Raw genomic sequence first — 21284 nt, forward strand, 5'->3', positions numbered from 1 at the left:
AATTTCGAACCAAAAACTATCCACTTCGGTTGGTTGGTTTTCGTTAGTTTCCGTTATTTCTAGAGTTGCAAAAAAAGCAGGCTATTTTGAATAGACGGGGTTTGTTTTCGATAAAAGCCGGCTTTTAATATAAAAAACCAACAAAAAAACCGGAAATGTTGGCTTTTTTACCATTTGCGACAGACCTATTTCACTTGTAGTGTCAGTTAAGAGTTTAAAAGGTTCGTAATGTCATAATTTGGAATTAACTAAATAGTTTAACATGGTGTAGGAGCCAAAAGAGACATATTTGCCATTTCTTCTACGGGGTATCCAAAAAGTCACGCAACCGAGACTTTGAACGTACGTAACTTATGTACAAAAAGTGATTGACATGATTCTTCCACTGGGTATTAACTTTGTCCATGTGGATATTTTTTTAACATTAAACTAGAAAATTGCACTGTATATAAACGTATGTGGGAAACTTTTTGTACGAAGTGAAAACAAGCACGGATAGAAGAAAGTTTTCGGTTAAAAACTTCTGATGTGCATCAAAGGTCTCTGTGGATATTTACCGAATTGATAAAAAGAACGTTAAATTTTTTTTAGCATTTCACGCATTAGAGACAATTTATGGGATTACGTTTGGTATATTCATAAAAAAGAATGTTTTTTTAAAAAAATATGAGCTGTACTGGCAAAATTGGTCGTGTCAGAGAGCACCGTGTGCAGACCCTCTGATTAGGGAGGGGGGCAAAAGCCTTGGTGAAAGTTCAAACGGAGAAAGAAATAACTCATTTCATCTCACTGTTTTATTGTATTGATGGGTATGGAACAGGGCGTGTAGAAAGTGTGGACCCGCTCAAAGTCGCACTGTAGTAGAAGAATTCAAACTTTCGTGACACCAATTTTCTTTGCCCCCTCCCCTTCATTCTTCTCTTTGTGATTCAAAGACTACTTTTCTAAACATGGTTTCGTACAGCAGACACCAAACAACTACAAATATTTTTTTTTCATTTCTAACAGTGACGGCGAGTAGGGGGCGTGGAGGCCAGTTACCCCCCACCCTTTTGCCCCACACTATGGCCTCTTAATGCTGACTTCCAGTGTGTGTGGGCATTTTTTTCTGCAAACACAACTAACGAATAAAGTGTGTGGGAATGTTAATAACAAGATATTTGCTAGAGAACGAAGTTGGATAGTGAATGAATGCACCTTCCTTCCCCTCCGTAGTTGCTTGGAAATTTTGCCGACTTGAAAATACTTAATTTTTTAAAGAGCATAATATTGTTTAATGGCGGTAATAAGATTCTGAATTCTAAGTGAGAGTATTAGGTATGGCAAATGCCCCCTCTTGTACCTCCGTGAACACGCCCATGGAGCACTACCAGGTGTGCCCGACATCGGCTATGTTATTATATCAGTGTCCAGATGAAAGAAATGATTGGAAATTAATCGTACAAAAATATAGGTAAGGTAAGGCAAAGTTCCCCATGCATATAGCACCGTGCTACGAAGGCACATTTAGGGGATGTGGAGACACATTCTCGATCTCGGCTATTTTGGAGGTGATGTGATCAGGTCGCCTTTACCCTCTAGTACCCATTGATTTGAGGCTGGGAGAGTCTCAGAGCCACTTTATGTGGGGACGATTCCGGAAAAATTCCGACGTTAGATCACCCACCCCGGTAATCGAAAACGGATCTCCGCGTAGCAGTCAATACACCCTTCCGACTAGACCACCGTGGCTCAGGTAGGTAACTTTTTTCCATAGTGTACGTTCATGTACAGCAAGATTTCCTAGTTAAATGTTTAGAAAATATCCATTTTGTAAAAACGTTACGTACAGTCAAAATCTCGGTTGAGTCACGTTTTGGATACCCTGTAGAGTTACTAATTTGTTTTTGCCATACGTGAGTTTATGTATGTGCCTTGCCTAAACCCATGGCATAGTGGTAACACTGTTGTGTTGTAATAAATGGGTACCAGGTTTGATCCTCAGTGGATATTGCATGGCGATTCGGATTCCATTTAGAACTGTAAGGCCAATCCTGATTAGACTGAGCATAAAATTAACTTGAAACAAACTTTCACATGTTTGTGCCGATGATGTCACATAAGAATGAAGGAAATGTTAATATTAAACTATCATGTGTTTCAGTACAATTAAAAACTTTACTATTCATAATATGTATGCAAAACTACATGCGAATATACCCCAATTAATACTTAAGAACAGTGTGCTACTACAAGGGAGATTTACATCTCAAAGTGACTCATAATTGCGAGTACTGTTGTTGGAAAATGACCGGACGTATATAAAAGAATGAGCCTCCCTGATGGCACACACTCCTCCCCGAGATGCCGAGGTGGAAGCACTTCGAACTTCATTCCTCGCCTTGGTAGAAAGAAGGGCATCGTCCGTCGCTGTCCACCCCAGCGATGCATCAGGGGAGACAGCAGAAACGCGCCCGAGAAGAGAGACCTGAACCAGAACCAGCAGAAGCAGAGGATTCAGCTACCGATAGCGAGTTCGACGATGACGCTACTTCAGCGACGCAGCAACCCGTTACTTCTGAGCGGACACGCAGGCCTCCCTGCATAACCATTTATAAAACGACCAGCCAGCAGGTGGCCGTAAATATTAGTAAGCTAGTCGGCAAAAGGTGCCAATTCCGTTACACCCGAGGGAATTGCCGAGTAACTACTCTCACACAGACGGATTTCACAACTGTTTGTGAATACCTAAAGAAAAACGAAATTGGATTTGCATACGGCTCGTCAGCTGCAGCAAAACTTAAGGTTGTAATCCGCAACCTTCCGATGGATGCCACTCCCGAAGCTATACAAGAATTTTTGACGATTTACTGTGGACTTACTATCCACAGTGTTAGCCGTCTGAATGTATTAGACCGCAGTCGGAAGAGCAGTAACTTAGAGGACCAGAGTTCCCGTCCGTCCAGACGCCCGTTGCCCCTCGTGATGGTCGTCCTACCAAATAATCAGACATCTCGTCAGATTCTTACCTTCAAGAGGATAGGTATATTCGATATAACAGTCGAAAAATACCACTCCAAATTGATACTACAATGCCATGCTTGCCAACGGGTAGGACATGGACAACGCCACTGCTACGCGACGCCTCGTTGCGTGAAATGCACGGGGCCACATAAGTTTGCAGACTGCCCAAATAAGGCTCCTGAGATACCTCCAAGATGCGCAAATTGCGGCCTTGCACATTATGCTAGTTATAGGGGTTGCTCCCTATTTAAGAAAATCAAAAACGAACGACGGGCCCCATCGGACCTCAAACGCCAGATTACACCTCGGCCAATTCGACAGGACGTCCCGGTGACGACACCAGCTCGGGACTACCGTCCTAGAACAGCCACCAGCTCGACCAACCAGCGGCCAGCACAGCGTACAGCACCGCAGCGAAGAGCCAATCGCACACCAGCATCTCGACCGACACCAAGCCAAGCTGCCCCTCAGACAGTTGATCAAGCGTCTTTGCTGAATCTACTAAATCAACTAGCACAGTCTGACGTCCTTTCAGGCCTAATTCAGCTTTTGAAGGGACTTCAACAAATCCGAGAAGCATCGGACACTTCGACTCGCCGACGAGTTATTGCCAAACTCGCCGACGAAATGGTGCCATAAGGCGCAATGTGCTGTCCTGTCAGTCCATTTATGTGTTAATGTTTATTTTTCTTTTTGGGTATGGGAACAGTTGAAAATGTAACCTCTCGCGACAGATGCAGAGGAATGGTCATTGTTGATTGTAAAATTTTAATTGTTGTAATTCAAATAAATAAACGACACCTGCAAATGAGTCAATGAACAAGAAGCAGGTTCCCCTCAAATGATGATGCCCCGACCACTCTTGGTAAAAAAAAAAAAAAAAAAAAAAAAAAAAGATGGCACAAATTAATTATGTCACCATGTAATCAAAGGGTTCCAGGTTCAATCCCCAATGGAAGCACAGTGGTTCAAGTCCCATTTTAAGCATTAGGTCTAATCCCAATTAGCATAAAGTGGACTTAAACAAACAACATTTTACTGAGAGAAAGCAAAATTTTGTATGAACTTTTTTTTTTTTGCCATTTGTGGCCCATTTTTTTCAGTTTCTGCCTCACTTTTAGAACCACCGTACACTAGGACATTGTTTCTTAACTGCCAGGCTGTAGCTCAGTACACTAGACGAGAGTTCAATAGATCCAGTGGTTGCCAAGTATTTTAAACCAAATTTTATATTTGTCAACAACCCTAGATTCGAATTCGACTTCCGAAAATACGTAGGTTTTGTCCGACACATTTTGTTCCACTCGTGGTAGGATGGCGCCGTCCGTTCGCCTCTCACCATCCGGGTGCTTGTTTTGGATGAGTCCCCTCGCCTCTCACCATCGGGGTGCTAGATGCAATTAATTATTCCATGCAATGCTCGAAATGATGTCCTCGAACTTCAATGCATTTGTTGATCCGTTGTTCAAATGATTGAACACAACGCAGAAGTGTATCTGCATCAATATGTGCGCAAGCATTTCTTATTCGTTCGATCATGTTTGCGCGTTGTTGGCACATCTTCATAAGCACGATCTTTCAGATATCCCCACAAAAGGAAATTCGGTGACGTAAGGTCTGGCAATCTGGCAGGCCAATGCACCGGACCGCCTCTACCGATACAATGACCATTGTAGATGCGGTTTAATTCCTCCAGTGCTACTTTTGCATTATATGCTAGACAACCGTCATGTTGGAACCACATGTGCTGTCGCAGTGCAAGGTTTACGTCGTCAATCAATGTCGGTAATTCCTCATGCAAAAACGTTCGATATTTGTGCCCATCCAAAGTCCCGTCAATAACATAGGGTCCAATCAGTTTTTCGCCTATGATTCCACACCACACGTTAACCGACCAAGGACGTTGACGTTCAACTTTACGCAACCAAAGTGGGTTTCCCACACTCCAATAATGCATATTGTGACGATTCACCTGACCGTGGTTTGTGAAAGTTGACTCGTCGGTGAAAATTACTATACGAAAGAATTGCTGGTCGACTAGTATTGTGAAAATCGTCGCCATGAAGTTCCTGATGCATGGACACGTGATAGGGATGAAATTTCTGACGTTTCAATATTCTCCAAACACTGTTGCGAGAAATTCCTGACTGCAATGATATTATACGTATTACTCGCGTACTCGCCTGGGGATTATGAGCCACTGCAATTTGATTATGCTCTCCAGTAGCAGTTGCTCTACGAACCATTTTTGTAGGTTGCACATTTCCTTCGGAACGAAACTGTTTTACAACTCGAACAAACGAACAACGCTATCGTAGCCTGTCAGGAAAACGTTCCGCATAAAGGGTCACAGCATCGTCGATGTTCCTTCTGCATGTTCCATAAACAAGGATATTTCATTTTTTTCTTCTACGGATAGATATGTTGAATACCCCACTTAACTGTGTCGTTCGACCCTTTGCGGTCACATTGCACTGACCATACAATCACTGACTATTGAGAGCGCGAGCACAATGCTTCTAGGCCACAGTATCCCTCCTCCCACACTTGCCAGCCACTGCATATGCGAGACACAATCAACACATTGCGCTTACGGCGGCATCTATCTATCCCGAATGGAACAAAATGTGTCGAACAAAACCTACGTATTTTCGGACGTCGAATTCGAATCTGCAATAAAAATAGGGGTTCCCTTTTAACATTTCAAGGTTGCCCCCTGCCCCACCCCCCGGGGGTGGCGGGATGGGTTCATTGTAGCGTAGGTGACTTGCCCCCACAATACTATTATACTTTCATATGGAAAATTGTTTCGTTCGATGCATATTTCTCGCGATATTTCGATTTGTTAAGTTACATGTATATTTTACTCATTAATATTTAATTTCAAAGGTTCATATTAATGTATAAAGTTTAAAAATTAGAAAGGGTAAAATTTTCTTTTCTTCTTGTGTAGTGGTTGTTATGTGTTTATGTGTCTTCTGCAGTAGTTGTGCTGTGTAGTGTGTTTGGGTTTGTCTTGTGTAGTAGTTGTGCTGTCTAGTGTGGTTGGGACTGTCTTGTGTAGTAGTTATGCTGTCTAATGTGTTTGTGTTAGTCTTGTGTAGTAATTGTGCTGTCTAATGTGTTTGTGTTTGTCTTGTGTAGTAGTTCCTCCATTCATAGAGGGAGTTAGGCGTAGAGCTGACAACTCACTGTAAAAAGACATGTCAAGAAACAGCAATATAAGGCCATGGATGTTCCCAAGGTAAAATATTCCGGAGGTAAAATAGTCCCCCGTTCGGATCTCGGGGTGGGGACTACTTTGGGAGGTCCCTGGACTAAGGATAAGATCTACATTAGGAATATGGATATTAAATTAGGCACCTGGAATGTTCTGAGCCTTTACCGGCCTGGGGTATTTCAGTGTACAGTTAATGAGATAGTTAAGTATAAATTAGATGTAGTAGCTGTCCAGGAAGTTAGGTGGCCAGGAGAAGGGAATTGTAAAACTAAAAATTATACTTTTTTTCTGTGGTGGTACTGAAAATCATAATTTTGGAACAGGCTTTTTCATAAATAATAGAATTATCTCGGCTCTTAAAACAGTAGAATTTATTAATGATAGAATATCATATGCAGTTTTACAGGGTAGGTGGTGTAAAATTATTTTAATAAACATACATGCACCAACGGAAGATAAAGATGATAATACTAAAGATGATTTTTATACAGAGTTAGAACAGGTCTTTGATAAATTTTCTCAGTATGATATGAAAATTCTGTTAAGTGACTGTAATGCACAGATTGGCAAGAAGAGACATTTAAACCCACGATTGGTAAAGAAAGTCTTCATGGATTAAGTAATGATAATGGTATAAGATTGATTACTTTTGCAACCTCAAAAAATTTAATTGTGAAAAGTACCACTTTTAAACATAAAGATATCCATAAATATACCTGGTCTTCTCCAGATGATAAAACTCATAATCAGATAGATCATATTCTCATTGATAAGATAAGGCATACTAGTATAATTGACGTTCGTACACATAGAGGTGCTGACTGTGCCAGTGACCATTATTTAGTAATTGCTAAATTAAGAGAAAGACTCGCAGTGATAAATCATAAGCAACAAAATCTAAAAGTTCTAAAATTTGATACAGGAAAGTTTACTGATGAAAGAATTAAGAAAGATTGCCAAATTAAACTGTCAAATAGATTTGATATTTTGCAGGATTTAAATGATGATGAAAATATAAATGAAACAGACGTAAATAAGAATTGGGAGCACATACGTAATGCAATAGAATCAGCAGCTAAAGAAAGTATAGGATACCATAAACCGAGGAAAAGTAAGCCATGGTTTGATAATGAATGTCATAATCTAATAGAAATAAGAAATCAGGCTAGACTTAGGTGGTTAAATAACTCTGATGATACAAATCTAAACAATTATAATAGAATAAAGCGAGAAGTTATCGGCACGTTTAGAAGTAAAAAAGGAGATTACTTGACAAGCAAAATTAACGAAATTGAAACAAACAGCAAAAATAAAAATATCAGAGATTTATATAAAGGTGTAAATGAGTTTAGAAAGGGGTGGAAACCTTATGTAAACTTGATAAAAGATAAAGACGGTGATTTTCTAGCTGACCCAAGCGATATTCTAAATAGATGGAAGAACTACTTTAATGACCTTCTAAATGTCCATGTAGGAGATAAATCAGAAGTAAATGAAGTACACACACACTGTGGGATAAAATTCGAAAAAGGTGGTCATCATCAAATAACTCGAGACAGAATTGAAAATATAATCAAAATTAATATTTATCAACATTTGTAAATTTTTGGCCGCCATATTGGATCCGCCATTTTGTTTTTGGGAAAAATATTGTCAGATTCGTAATCAGCGGTCCCGAAAACCCCCGGGTAACAATTTTCGTTGATATTTATCAACATTTGTGAATTTTTGGCCGCCATATTGGATCCGCCATTTTGTTTTTGGGGAAAATATTGTCAGATTCGTAATCAGCGACCTCAAAAACCCCCGAGTATCCATTTTCAACAACATTCATTAATATCTAACCGATTTTCCACCCACGTACGTTCTCTTTATATTTTGTTTATGACTGCACATTGTTTAAACAATTAGTCTTAATACTAGGGTAGCAGGTTGTAGCAGCCAATTCTTTGAAATATCGAAAGTTAAGGGTTCAACAAACATTTTCCAGTGAGAATCATCGATCGAGTGAAGTCGAGTGGTTAACTTTTGCTCAATGTTTATAAAAATGTTCTCAATAAAATGAAAAAAACATGAGTGTCTTTAATTATTAATAACTAATTTACAGTTAATTATGAACAAACTTGGATTTAATTATCGTATTACACATACCTTGCAGAAAAGAATCCGAAACAATTTATACTAATATCATACATTATGCCGATAATAGCGCACTATTTCTCCGGCACTTTATATACACGCTGTATTTTTGTTAGACGCGTCCGCTTGCACGTTGAACTTTGAAATGACCTGACTCATTGCTGAGTGGCATCAAACACTTGAAAACCGGTTTTCCTTGTGTTTTGGGGTTCCAACTAACGGTCGGTACACAAGGCAACTTTAAACTGGGACTTTCGATTTTTCCCCAATGGCCAGCTTTTTTCGATTCTATCCCACTGTGTACACAGCAGAACTTTTAGTTCCAGAACCTAACTTGACTGAAGTTAAAGATACTATTAAAAGGCTAAAGAATAACAAAGCACCTGGCATTGATTTAATACCAGCTGAGTTAATTAAATATGGTGGAAATTTGTTAATATGTCAAATTCATAAATTAATTTGTTTAATATTGAATAAAGAAGAAATACCTCAACAGTGGAAAGAATCCATAATTGTTCCTTTGTTTAAAAAAGGTGATAAAATGAACTGCAATAATTACCGTGGAATTTCTCTACTCTCAACAACATATAAAATATTATCTAACATTATTTTAACAAGATTAACCCCATATGCTAATGAAATTATAGGTGATTATCAATGTGGATTTAAACGTAACAGATCAACTACAGATCAAATTTTTCACATCAGACAGACACTTGAAAAAAAGTGGGAATATAATCAAAATGTCCATCAGCTATTCATTGATTTCAAAAAAGCATATGATTCGGTCAAAAGAGATAAATTATATAATATATTAGTAGAGTTTGGAATACCTAAGAAGCTTGTTAGTATGATAAAAATATGCACCAGTGAAACAGAAAGTAAAATTCGTGTGGGTATTAATATGTCTGACAAATTTACAATTCATGATGGGTTAAAACAAGGAGATGCATTATCTCCATTGCTCTTTAATTTTACCTTAGAATATGCTGTTAGAAAGGTAAAAGAAACTAAAGAAAGACTAAAATTAAATGGTGTGACTCAGTTGTTAGCATATGCAGATGATGTAGACTTACTGGGGATGATGTGAATACAATTAAGAATAATGCTAAAATATTTTTCAAAACTGCTAAAGAGATAGGTTTGGAAGTTAACAAAGAGAAAACTAAATATATGCTTACAGGCCGAAACCACGTGTTAGGTAATAATCAAAATCTAATTATTGATAACAACTCGTTTGAACCAGTTTCCAAATTCAATTATTTAGGAGTAATATTAACAAATGAAAATTATATTAAAGAGGAAATAAAAAGTAGGCTTAATTCAGGAAATGCATGTTACTTCTCTCCTCATAAACTTTTGTCTTCTCGTTTAATATCTAAGAAACTAAAACTTAAAATATACAAAACAGTAATTTTGTCTGTAGTATTATAAGGATGTGAAACTTGGTCCATTATATTGAAAGAGAAACATAAATTGAGAGTATTTTAAAATAAGATTGTTAGGAAAATATTTGGGCCTAAAAGGGATGAGAAGACAGGTTAGTGGAGAAGGTTACATAATTTAGAACTACATAATTTGTATTCATGCCCAGATATTATTAGAATGATTAATCAAGAAGACTTAGGTGGGCAGGCCACGTGGCACGAATGGGAGAGGAAAGAGGAGTTTACAGGATTCTTGTTGGGAAACCTGATGGTAAGAGACCTGTAGGAAGGCCAAGACGAAGATGGAGGGACAACGTTGAGATGGACCTAAGGGAAATTGGTAGGGATGGAAAAGAGTATATAGATCTTGCTCAAGATAGGGAAAGATGGAAGGCCTGTGTTGCTGCAGCCATGAACCTTCGGGTTTAAGAAGGCTAGAGAGTTAGTTAGTAAGGGGTAAAATTTTTGAGCAGAGCATCGACTTTTATTAAATGAATTTACTTCGCTGTGGTCTCACAAAGGTTGACCAGTGAGCATGTTTACTAGCCACCATTAAGTCAATATGTACAGTCACGGACACTTCTGGGTTGTAACGACCCTATTGAAGAAGCACTGAAGCAAGCCATCCATGTCTGACCACCAAGCGCCTTGTGACTAGACAACCCAACCAGCATTGAAATTCTGCGGCTTGTATACCAGTCACGGGTATACATCTCTGTAAATTGAGTAGTGATGCCAAAGAGAAATACGAGATGAAGATTGTCGATCGTAATGACTCGTGTTCTCGACATGGAATAATACTCGGTCCACGTTACGTTCCATTATTTAATGTTGTTTGGGAACGAACCTGACGGACGGGGTTATATTTTCACTGCTTGGATTACAGTAAATTCCATATTTTACAATTATAATAATGCTTTGAACGAAAATAATGCCCAGAAAAACATCGAACACACGTGCACACCACTCTTCTCACACACATGCACGTGAAAACAAACACACAAAGCTAAGTTTTAACTTCCAAGTGAATGTCCAAATAACAGTAAATGGAGAAGCACGATGTGCGAAACATGGGATTTTTCACAGAAAGAATGCGTCTATTTTTGACATACGTGGTTTCTATTAATAGGCAATGAAACAATTATTGAGAGAAATTAAGATGCATTTTCGTCTTCAGGTGTTGAGGAAGGAAACAGACTGACTGGAAAAAAAATAGTGGTGTTATTGACGGAGTGGACCTCCGTGGCGGAGTGGTTAGCAGATCGCGCTACAACGCCAGGGGTTCCGGGTTCGAGTCCCGGGTAAGGCATGGGTATTTCTGTTTGTCCAGATGATAAGAAACTGAAAAACTGTAACAGTTGAAAAGTGTAAAAGTTAGAAAAAGTGTGAATGGTGGGGGATACCTGCGTGTAGGGGGTATTTCCTTTAAAAAAAAAAGAGTGTTGGTTAGCGTACAGAGTTTTCATCAGTGAGGTCTAGGTTCGATCCCCACAAAGGACAATTTTTTTTATTCTTTTCTATTAGTGAAGAAGTATGTAATATTGTTTTCTAGACATTTTGACGAAAGGATACACATCAAATTTGTTCGTTTAATCTGTATTTTCATTCTTCTAATAAGTTCTCTATCACAAGGGGATATAGAGATTCTCTATCTAGGCGATGGATATATTTTCAATGGTTCCGTAGCTACGATTCTCCAGTCCCTTCCACCCATTTGTCTTATTTATTTACTTTATTCATATCAACTCACGAAATACCATGAATCTAACGAAAACACACAGATATAGTTAGAACAAGAAACACACCTCGCGTCGAAGGTTCCAAACCTGAGTTGTCGCTTTTTTGCAAGGGTGATTATTCCTGTGTGTTTTTTTATCATCTTTGTCTAAAAAATATTTGCAATGTGATATTGATATCATATATGGAAAGAATAAAAATGGAGAATTTCGCTTAAAACAACTTATAAATATATTAAATTATGTAGATACCTGATGTGAAACGTACGATGCACAATCAGAGAGCCTGAATGTTGCATTGAAAACTGCAGAGACTGACTAATGAACAGTGAAAGGTTTTTCTATGCTCCAATGGGGATTTTATTTATAACTATAAATAAAAAAAGGGAGAAGGACACAGGTTGGTATGATTAACTAAATTGTAATCTAAAAGTTTTAATTGAAGAAACAAAACACGTTCATAGTAAAAAATAGGGCATTCAATATCAGGCACATTACACTAACTGAAATACTATTTTCAAAATTAATAATATTTGGATAACTGGCAAATTCAAACTTGATGTTAACCACGTAATCCACTTGATAATCACTGAAACATATTTTTTCTTCAGCATGCCCTTTATTTTGTGTCTTGATTGTTGAAATAATACGTTGAAACGAACAGTAGTATGTTTTAGAGTGTGTTTAGAATCTCTTGTGTACTGCATGGGAATACTGAAGTCATTTTTAGTTTCCTAATCAAATAACAATTATTCAGTGTAATCTTTAAACAGGAAAGCCTTTGTTTCTTTGCAGCTGTTCATGACAGAAATTCAATTGCAAGACAAGTTACCAAATTAGCAATACTTCTCTTACATATTTGTGTTATGTGCTCGTCTGCCTTATACCAGATAACGAAGGAAGCAGATATAAAAGATAGAAAATTACTGTGCTTGGGTAGCTCGTCCTGCTTTTGTCAGAAAACCTGATCAGCATTATGAACTAAGCCATCACATGAGATACGACTTCAATAATATAATCCGTTTATGTGGTCAAATAACTCCAAAAAAAGGCAATAAAATTGTCAGTGTGAGGAGACTGAGAAATAATTTCCTTTTATCTTACATTATACTCTGTCTGTATGCCTAGTGTGGTTTGTCTTTCCCAAAGCTGAAGACAAACCTCTGTCTGTTGTAAACCGTGGCATGTTTTGTTCCAGCTTATAAATCACGTAAAACACCTTCGTTCACTTTAGTGTGCTGTTTCTGCAGGCTCAAGGTCATGTCGACTGATAAGCAGAAACCACGTGACTCCCGGGCCAACTGTCAGCACAGCAGAGAAGCTTCGGTAACTTTTGCGAGGTTCCTTCTAGTCCTTGTCAGAGCGCATGCTCCATAATTATGTGCAGAAAACCCATGTTTTCTGTGTACGAAATTTACGTATGTTTGGATTGTGTGCTCGAATGATGCAGTAAACATAACTCCATGACACACAACAACAATTACAAGCGCTTCAAAGATTAGAAACTTAGCAAGCGTTACTCACAAGACGATTATATTGTACGACTGACAGAAGACCAGGTGGTGGGGTGATAGCGTGTTAGCTTGACACGCAGGAGATACTGCGTTCGATTCCGGTTTGATTGCCTCCAATTTTTTTCTTAACTCGAGCGACTACATATTTCAATTTATTTATTGCGAACATTCTTATTTTATTTGCTGTGCGAATTGTTGAATTTTGAATTGAATTTTGTTTTCCAAAGGATTGCGATCATTTCTTGCGAATAGTATTATATGTATTTCTGGATCATTTTCTCAAAAGAAATGTATACTTTTCGCCAGGCATAACATTTTATTGAGTATGTTTGTAAAATGATGAGAAATGTGAAAAAACTATCATAAAAAATAATTTTCACAAATAAAATTTAAAACGGTAAAGTAAAGATTTCCACCCAAAAATAAAGTAAAAATGTATTTAACCTTTACTCCAATAAATTATTAAATAAAATGTAATAATTAGTTGCTCGTGTTATTTAAAAAAAATAGTGCAATAGAACAAGAATCGAACCCAAAGCCTTCTTTACGTGAAACTTATCCGCTACCACGTGGCCACTTGACCACTTGAAAATCATGTAATAGCTTCGCCTCATCAAGGCACTTGGAACTCATCGAAACCTTCAAGCGCTTTTCCTCGATTTTTTTCTTCTTTTTAAGTCCATTTTATACAAAGTAAGAAAACTGGATCTATAGTTTAAAGTGGGATTCCAACCACTTGTGCCTAAACCGCGTATCAAACTTTTCCTCGGGAATTGTTGGCTAGCATTCGATATTACCAATACTCAGTTCGGGCATGGATGGGTGTGTTTGTCCCAATGCGAATACAGATAATATAGAGGAAATTGACATGTGTGACAACTGAGAAAAAGGTGAAAAACGGGGGATACTATTATTTTTGAAAATAGTCTTTCAGTTAGTGTAATGTGCTTGATATTGAATGCCCTATTTTTTACTATGAACGTGTTTTGTTTCTTCAATTAAAACTTTTAGATTACAATTTAGTTAATCATACCAACCTGTGTCCTTCTCCCTTTTTTATTTATAACATAACTCCACAGCGCTACAGCCCATGGCGGGCCTTGGCTTACCTACCGACTGCTGGTCTCCCTCCCACACTGTTCCTCCGTCACCTGTTATAATAGCGTGGAGGTCTTAGACCAGTATTGGGGTGACGGGTGATCAGTCCGACGAACCCCCAGCCGTTGTTGTAGGTCTTCTTGACCGGGTTACGCTCACTCACTCGGAGCTTCCCAATTTCCTCACGATGGTGGGTTGCCACCGGCCCTATACGTAGGCCGAATAAATTCCGACCAGAGCCGGATTCGAACCTACGCCGTCCCGCAGCGAACGATCTCAAGACGAGTGAACGCCTTAACCCGCTCGACTACGGGTTTAAATCCTGGTCTAGACATTGGTGTCATTTGTTATTTTATCATATCATCCTCATCTTCGCGATTAGCCAAAGGTGGCAGAAAAGCGAATTAAAATAAACCAAATCAATCAATCAATTATGGAGATATTTTAGAATGAGTAATCTTGAATTTCGGTCTGCCCATTATTTGTTTTGGTCAGTTTATAAATACTGTGAATCCTTCTTACAACATCGCAAGTATTATTAATGTTTTGGATTTTGCTCAGGCAAGACTCCCAAGTTGTTGTTTTTAAGTCGTCTCTCTTAACGAGGAACGCTAGTGGCAACCCTGCCACCCGCCCCTGCTAGTTATTGTCAGAGCAAGCGTTTGCTGTGTTGGGTTGCATACGTACAGGATAGACTTTAAGCGCTTATAGCACAGAACTAAGGGCTTTCGAGGTAAACTTTATAGGGAAAAGTTACTTGTTTTTATGATATCTACCAGCTCCCAAGCATTGTTGAAAGAGTTTTGCGACACCCTGTATCTATATCCAGGGTGTCATTTATTGGCGCCCACAGACCACAGAAACGTACAGAGGACATTAAAGCAAACAACTTTCCTCAGTAATATTTTTGGCGCTACAGTCGTTCAAAAATTCTCGTTTTGCCGCCTGAATGCTGTCAACCCAACACAACATTTGATCGAATTTGTGTTGTCATTTCCTGTCGTGAAGTTGTGCGTGCCAGGGTTGCCAGGATCACACATATTCTTTGAAAAATGACATAACTATAACAAGCCACATTATGTACCGTAAAACAAAGCGAGAGAACGCGTTCTGTAACCCAACAGGAAGTGAACCAACGATAGGAAAAATTGTAGACAAACAACGCATTCAAAAGGAAATGGTGATATCGTAAACAGCCAAATGCAAGCTGTAAGTCCAATAAAATTTGTTGTTGTTGATTATGATATTTGACATGTAGGCTGAGACAAAATTTGATATTACCAATTCATTTTGAACACGTTGTTTTTCTAGCATTTTTCGCATCTTTGGTTCACTTTCTCCTTCCCCTGGGATGACTGCTCGGTTTCTGGCGCTGGAAGGTCGTATACCCTGGATGTTCGGTCTATTGGACGCGTTGCTCCCTTCCTTTTACAGTTCATAATGTTGTTGGTAATTTGTCATTTTTCACAAAATGTGTGTATTCTTTGCAACACTGCCGTGCGCTATTTCACCGCAGGAAATGACGTCACAGATCCGATCAAATGTTCTGTTTGATTGCCATCATTCAGGCGGCAAAACGGGCTTTTTTGAACGAGAACCAACGAGAAAAATGTTGCTGAGAAAAGTTGTTTGTTTTGATGTTCTCTATAAATTTCTGTGCTCCGTAGGCGCCATTAAAATGACACCCTGTATATACAGGTGATGGACAAAAATGTGGAAACACCTGCGAAAACACCGAATGCTGTAGCTAATACTTCAGTCAGTATCAACTGCACTAAAACGCAACTGACGACTCCTACCGGTCCTATCTCACGGCCAAGACAAACAATGTCCCTCCGGGTCCGATTCCAAGTGAAAAAATTGCGTCGATTTGACCCGTTCTGATGTCGTGGTGTTTCCATATTTTTGCCCATCCCCTGTATATATACATATATCGGAAAGTATCTGTTGGAATTTATATACCGATACCGACTCATACTTTTCCGACATTTTAATCTTTCACGAACTCCGCCAAAATGCCGTGGGATCTCGGGGAGCCTAATTATCCTGAAATTTAATCAAAATTCGAAATTTATTTTTATTTTGCACCAGCATTGCATGATAGCCTAACGTGTAATTGAATATTTTGGTGTAATTCGTGAATATTTTAAAGCAAAACTCTTAGTACTTTGATTCATTTAATTCGAATAAATACTTACACATAAATGTTAATCAATATTTTGAACAACTAAAAGTTACACTTACAATTTTCAAGTATCGGAATCGGTGAGAATCTGTGAGTGTGTCGTTCGGCATCGGCATCGATATCGGTTCAATGTGGTACCGGCCAGCGGCGACTCGTGTTTTTTTTTTTTTTTTTTTTTGGTATAGAAAGTACTGAACATATATACAATATGCTATTTAACCATTGCGTGAATGTCCGGCACTAATAGAGCATCTTGCTAATTTTGTGACGCCTATAGGAGTAACTAGACCGGAGCAAGGGGGAGGCGCTTGCCCCCCAACCCAACAAAAAATTCAGCTTAATTAAAATTTACAAGTTAGGGGGCAAGTTCCAAGAGCAAAATAATAATGAGTAATATATGCGATTACAAAAAAATACAGTTAAATCCAAGTAATAATGAAAAATAATAATTAATGACAACTCACCTCACTGCAGTCTTCATGGTTTTACTTTGTTGAAGCAAATTTGGGAGGGCGGGAGTTGGACGCCCACATGTTACAATGTTCTTTCTTTCACTGAAACAGAAGCTCCCGAAAGGTTTTTGAAAAATACGTTCAATTACACAGTCACACGTATCACATGTATAGTCATTGAACTTCAGTAGTGTAATTGATGCTATAACCAGGACGAGAAAGTATGAACCCCCCTCAGGCAGATTTGCCTACACTTAAAACTAGCTCAACATGCCCATATGAGCTTTTTGCTCAAGTGTGTAACTCTGTCTAATCCAAGATTTTTGTAAAAATGCCCTCGGGAATTTCCCGGGAAAGTATGACCCCCCTCAGATTGATTTGCCTACACTTATAAAAGGCACTTCTGTGAGATTGTTGTCCATAAATTTGTTAAAAATATGCTCCTCTTGATATTTTTTTTGGATACACTTAAAACTAGGCCAAACGTATTAACACACACACACACACACACATATTTACTTCCGGTCCACTTCCGGTTTAAGTTCAATTGGGCACCAGGCTCAACTTGTATATCTAGTATTAAGATAATGTAATTCTTCTAGAATTGCTCTGTGACTCTCTCATTTCTTACATCATAAACATATGATTTTTCACCTATAAGAATAACACTACATATGGTGTCATCAGGGAGTGTTTCGTGGAATTCACAGATAATTTTAATGTTTGTCCTGTCATTTATCACAACTTGTTTCCTTTTTGAAGTGTTGATGACAAACATGGGTCTCTGTGTTTTGAATTCATCTGGTGTGTAATACATTTCAGTATTGCCAGTAGTGACCCTTTTGTATGCTGTAAATGCTTCATATAAATTAAGGAAATCATCCTTGGACATGTCTAAATTATAATTTTCTCTGGGGAACACCTCATTTCTGCCATTTTTAAGATATATGTTCTTGATGTTGCAGTTATCAAATTTACTTGAATTTTTTTCCTGATTATTGTGTCTTCCAGTCTGAAACAGTACCACCACAAAATCCGGCATGTCATATTGTATACTGGAGAATGAATTTGTAGCATCAAACTCATAATAGGTACCAGTGGCAGGCTTCTGTACACATTGATATGTATAAAATTGTAAAGGTACTTGTGGATTTTTTATTACATCTGCTTTGTATTTAAGAGCATAACTGGCTTCATATTCAACAACTGGCATTCTTAGCTCCATAGTCTGAATAAGGCACTTGCCCTCATCAGGTAGGGTATTAGGCAGAGCTTCCCCGGTAGAGTTTATTGCACTGTACCTCATCAAAGCATTATTATCATTGGCAGCTCTTCTAAATGTGATTCTTAAAACACCCTTTCACATAATATCTTTGTAATCTGAGAAGAATCCTGGCAACAGGCGCATTGGGAACAGCACTGTGTGGCTCTTAGATATAATTTTATCACCAGCCTCAAATCCACCTATTTTGTAGTAAGAAGCCTCGGTTTTGGATAATTTTAGTGTGGCCAAAGCTGTGGAGGTAATGCCGGGATAATCCACTCTGTTTATAACAACACCATGCTTTCTGATCTCAATTTCAGAGAACAGATGCGGCACAAAATTGTCCACCAATCTTATATTTGAATTTGCCGGATAATCTGTTCCATCGAGCTTTACAACATCAAATTTGATGTATAGATCTGCTCTGTGGGGGTGTATAAAGCCATCCCCTACATCAAGATCAACCTCAATTTCTGTGTTGGGTTGATTTAAATTTGCAAATGTCCTCCTGTTTGGGGGGAATGATTGTAGCTCATAACTCTCAATATTTTCCATTTTTTTTGTATGTATTTTTATTTAAATATTAATCTCTATGATTGCAGTTGTTGTGGCTCCAGCAAAATCAACTAATTCTTCTTTTTCATTAGTGACCATCAATTCAATATAATCTATTCTATTATGGCACACAGGAAAATATAATGTTGGTAATGGAGTGTAGATGATGGGCTCCATAAATTCAGAGTTAGGTTTGAATGTTGCAATAATGCCAGTTTGTTTGTGAGTGCCTATGCCATTTGATTTGGTGATCATACCCTCGGCCACATTACAGTGAATATTCAGAGTCTCTATGGCTAAGAATTTAGGTATATTAATAGCAGTGTGTTTGATGGCTGGTTCAAGTTTTGTGTTGTTCTCAAAGCCTAACAGCTCCTTATAGTACCCAGATCCACTGTTTCTGTAGCAGATACAATCTCTACTCTGTGAGTGACAGAATTTTGAGTTAATACTATACCTCTGGGTAATTGAGCATTTAGAGTGGACAGATTATATTGCCCTGGAGTGATGACAATTTTTTGATCCCCTACTGCAATTTTGTTGTTGTGGTGTGTAATATTAGGGATCAAGTACATGCCATAAAATGCTCTGAGAGCTATTGTTTTGGGATACACTATATCATCATGTAATCTGAGTTTCAATATTGAATTTTGGCTGGTGAGATGGAATACCCCCATGATGTTTTAAATACCACAGGGCTTTTTGAAAATTTTCAATTGATGGTTTATTTATTTGAGACATATATCTAAGAACAGATAAACACAAAAGTCCACAATTAACATCTTTGAAGTTTTGAACACGGGCATTATTGTAATAAAGATTAGCTGATTTTAGATATTTTACTAAATTTTCAGGTGGAACACCTCCAAATGAATCAAACACAAATGCCTCATCTTTTAAATATTTAAGATAACAAATCCAGTGAGTGCCCTGATTTTTGTACTTATCCAAATTAACAATGCCACACTCTTTGTTGAGTGGTTGTTCTGGTAAAGAATCAGACATGTACACACCTCTAAAATTTTTGATGCCCAGTGGCTTGATTAAAGCTTCAATATCTTGGTTTGTAAGCGGCTCTTGTTTTTTTTAAACTTATTCATGGCTCTCTTAACACCTTTGCCTTGTTTCTCCATGGCCAGGTTATGGCGCTTCAATTCATCTAATTCTGCCCTATTTTTCTTGGCATCTATTACTGTTTTTGCTATGGCAGCTGATCCCCCAGCCAAGCTCCAAACAGCCCCAAGTGCTGCTAAGATGGCCGGGATAGTAAATATAAATCCACCCACATGTGATTTTTTCCTGGATTGCTGTAATTTTTTTAATTGGGGGGTACTAAGCAACAATTTCATACCATGGCCCTTGGCAATACAAGATCTTTTTTTCTTGCGCTGCTTTTTGGTTAAAAGACTATCAATAGTTTTAAGAGATTTAAGACCTGCATAAGGTATTTGATACATAACACCCTTGGCCTTCATTCTAGGTTTATAATATATATATTCACAGCCCCCACCCCAGTTTTTGTTTGGTGTTCATAGCTGTGGTGGTTCCCAATGCTGCTATTCTTTCACTTAAAGAAGCATCTTTGCTTACAAATCTACCAAATGCAGCCTCTTCTAATTTCTTGTCTGCAACATGTCTCTTGTCAAGATCAGAATGTGTGTTGTATGCTATGTCATGGTCTCTACAAGCAGCATCTAGGGGATTAACACCAGGATCACCTCTGTTTAATCTATGCTCCAATTTTGTGCCTGGACCACAATACTGATAGCCTGGAATGTGTAGTTCAAATGGCAGCTTGTTTATAATATCATTAACCAACCCCCGACCCTCAGAGATATTCCAAAATTTAGGTGGTAGAGTATTAATAATTTTTATAAGATATCCAATCCCCTTAGTGTCATTCAATATAAAATTAGACAATTTGGTGCTTATCATGTCCATAATTCCAACCTTTTCATTGTAAAAATTGTGGTTGCCAGCATTTTCCTCCCCAGGTATCACCAATAACCTATCTACAAGTTTCCTGACATCATCAACCCAGACAAATTCTTTAGGCAGGGTGTTGTATTGTTTGATTCCACTGCCTGTCTTGATCTGTGACCATATGGGTTTGATTAAATTGTTGTATTTTGCTCCACTGCTAGACTTGACTCTTTTTTGTGTGGGATCATTGTTCTGGTATAGAGCATCTGATTTTATTAATATTTCTTTGTAATGCTCATAATCTTGATCTGTATAGCTGCCAGGTCTTTTCCTAGTCATCAGTTCCCACAATCCAGGTGTGCCAGGATATTTAACAAAACCACCTTTTTCTCCAAGATGAGATTCTGAATATACAATTAGATCATCTCCCATAAATGTTACTCTGAAATTGCCAATTCTATGTATGATGCTACCATCACGCTCTGTGTCGGCATATAAGCCAAAGACCTCATCTTTGTTGTCTTTAGGTGTGCTTAAATATTTTTGAGCAAGAAGACCCAATTCAATAGGATCCTGAGTAGCTTCAATTCTTCGAGGAGCAACAGGACTAGGTGTATGAATACTGGAAAGTGGGGTGATTGGATAATCTAATATGTTCCTTGCAGCTACAGGTACAAGCTCTGTGATCAAATTTTGATTTTGCTCTGTAACAGTTTTGATATTTTTACCTAATTCACTAATAGCATCAATAATAGGCTGTTCTGTTTG

The sequence above is a fragment of the Lepisma saccharinum genome, chromosome 2 (genome assembly GCF_977018435.1).
Source record: "Lepisma saccharinum chromosome 2, izLepSacc3.1, whole genome shotgun sequence".
NCBI classification, from domain to species: domain Eukaryota; kingdom Metazoa; phylum Arthropoda; class Insecta; order Zygentoma; family Lepismatidae; genus Lepisma; species Lepisma saccharinum.